This window comes from Penaeus chinensis, chromosome 40 (assembly GCF_019202785.1).
Source record: "Penaeus chinensis breed Huanghai No. 1 chromosome 40, ASM1920278v2, whole genome shotgun sequence".
Classification (NCBI taxonomy): domain Eukaryota; kingdom Metazoa; phylum Arthropoda; class Malacostraca; order Decapoda; family Penaeidae; genus Penaeus; species Penaeus chinensis.
The window spans coordinates 22,465,402-22,467,928 of record NC_061858.1 but is presented as its reverse complement, the minus strand read 5'-3'; the positions used below and the strand labels follow the sequence as shown (position 1 = coordinate 22,467,928).

General features: G+C 38.1%; 1 protein-coding gene across 4 annotated transcripts in view; it reads right to left on the bottom strand.

The window, feature by feature from the left end:
• The window catches only part of LOC125047293 (sodium/hydrogen exchanger 9B2-like), a 53,045-nt gene extending 51,885 nt beyond the window's left edge, over nucleotides 1-1,160 (bottom strand). The window contains exons 1-2 of one of the 4 annotated variants that reach the window (XM_047645536.1): nucleotides 852-1,160; nucleotides 1-167 (exon numbers count right to left, since the gene is read on the bottom strand). The exon at nucleotides 1-167 is cut by the window's left edge and continues 1 nt beyond it. The gene's annotated coding sequence lies outside the window, so the exon portion shown is untranslated. The remainder of the gene's footprint in view (nucleotides 168-851) is intronic. The other 3 variants (XM_047645533.1, XM_047645535.1, XM_047645534.1) reach the window with 3 other exon arrangements.
• Between the last annotated feature and the right edge of the window lie 1,367 nt (nucleotides 1,161-2,527).

The window sequence follows — 2,527 nt, the reverse complement described above, 5'->3', positions numbered from 1 at the left end:
CTGTGAGTGGTAATATGCAGCAGATATCTTTGTCATTTCACGGTAAGTAAGAGGCTGCAGCACCTGATCCTGTGTTGCTAATTGCTCTGTTTCTTATGCTCTATAAGATAACAGTGTCCATTTCCCTCTATCTCTTTGCATTGCTCACTCTCTCTTTCTCTCTCGCTCTGTAAAATATAATATGTAATATATAATACAGCATATAATATATAATATATTATATATAATTTATAAATAATAATTATATATATATATATGTATAGATGTATATATATATATATATATATATATATATATATATGTGCATATGTGTATACATATATGTATATATGTGTATACATATATGTATATATATATATATATATATATATATATATATATATATATATATGTATGTGTATGTAATATACATATACATATACATATGTATATACATATACATATACATATGTATATACATATACATATACCTCCATAAATATGTGTGTGTGTATATGTGTGTGTGTGTGTGTGTGTGTGTGTGTGTGTGTGTGTGTGTGTGTGTGTGTGTGTGTGTGTGTGTGTGTGTGTGTGTGTGTGTGTGTGTGTGTGTGTGTGTATTAAACGATTCCCGACCCAAAAAATAAACGGGATCCTTAATTAACTGAGCTCCCATTCCCACTTGAAAGTCTGAAAATAATATATTTTAAAAATCGAAACCTTGAGCTCCCTCCCGCAGTCACCACCATCTACAAATAGGGTCACATCTCTAACGTTTTTTCACAGTGAAATTATATCACAACAAATACAACACAGTCTAATCAACCGCAACTCGAATGGTACTCATGCAGCAGATATCGAGAGCAACCAACCTAAATCGATAACAAATTGCATAACGATTCCATGCTCCGTCTCTGTTGTTTATCTCGTACCAAAACACAGGTTAAGCGAGGTCGTTTAAGCTCTGGTTCCGATGGAGAAGTCCTGAGGCTTACTTCGACTTATATCTACTATTCTTGGCATCTTGTCCATAGTGGCACTCAAGGAAGACTGCTTGCTGAATCGACGAGGAATATAATAAGAGAAAATTCCTTTTGCATACGAGTCAGTTTATTTCCAAGTATCAGAACTTGTCATTTTTTCTTGTTCACCCTTATTCCAACTATTATCCATATAGAAAGTTCATAAATAATACATCGTACGTCGATTCACTCTCATTTTAATAGCATAAACACCTGCCTTAGATACCGCAAGCGTTGACGTCTGTGACTCGTCAACCTTTTTACACTCGTAACCCCTTTCCCAAGCCTCCGCGACCTCCACAGATATCGGCATATCTCTTTGATGATAAGTTCTCCAAATACACATTTTTTTTATTTTTTTTTTTTGCAGGATTGGAGAAAAAAAATGATTCAGAAATATATACATTTCATCTATATAATTTCGGGGAGTATTCGGAACACCTTCGCACGACCGATCACGGCTGAGTGGTATCATTGGCTGCTTCTCGGCCTCCATTAGTCGTATTGTAGGTTATTTGCCCCAAGCCCCTACATACTATGCCTCGATAGCAGGGGAGGGAAAAGGAAAGTACAAGGGAAATTTACGGGTAAAACAGAAATGATACATCAAATACGTCATTATAATATACTCACAATAAGACACTATATCTAAAAGGGGGGGGGGGGGCGTGCCCCTGCGACCATCCCCGATCGCCGCCCTGGAAGACAGAGAATCCTCCACGTATTCACGGCAAGATAGAGCGACGACTGAATGATAATCTACTAACCTGATTGATGGATGGCGATGATCTGGTATACCCACCTTCAACTCAGTAAGTGATGCTAACTAAATCACAGGTTAGTATGTTGTTACTTAATAGGTACATTCCTACACCCAAGTTATTTGCTATTGTTCTTGCCTTTCGTGGGGTATCCTTTGAAGTCTCGGGCGGCGGTTGTGGGCTCCTAGGAGGGTCCCTGCCCCCTGCAATAAATATATCGGTGTATGATATATGTCCATAGTGCAGTCTGCCCTACGTTCTATCCTGTCGTACGTCCGTGGTGGATTCTTTGTCGTCCAGGGAGAGGGTTGATGGCGGTAGCGCCTCATTTCGGTGTTGCATTTGACTGTATTCTTACTAATTCTATGTATATTCTTCATATTTTATCCACAATTTCCCTGGTACCGTCCGTGCCCTTCAGTGTTGTTGGGACCAAAATCGTGAATATTAAGGGGTTTCAGTGGCATAATTTCTAAATATTTGGTTTGTAAGAGGTGAACTGTCAATATCTTTGTGAACGATCATGCGAAGGTCTTTTGAATAATTACCTAAGATTTTAATGCAACGGTCCTTGAAAACGGTAAATTTGCATTCACTATTCATGCCAAAGTTTCGCGAACCCCACTGACCCTCCACGATCCTCCGATTAGGAAAGTGCAATACAGTCTACCAATAAACTTCCTTTCACAATATATGTGTGTGTGTGTGTGTGTGTGTGTGTGTGTATGTGTGTGTGTGTGTTATATAAACGTTTTTTTTTCCTAT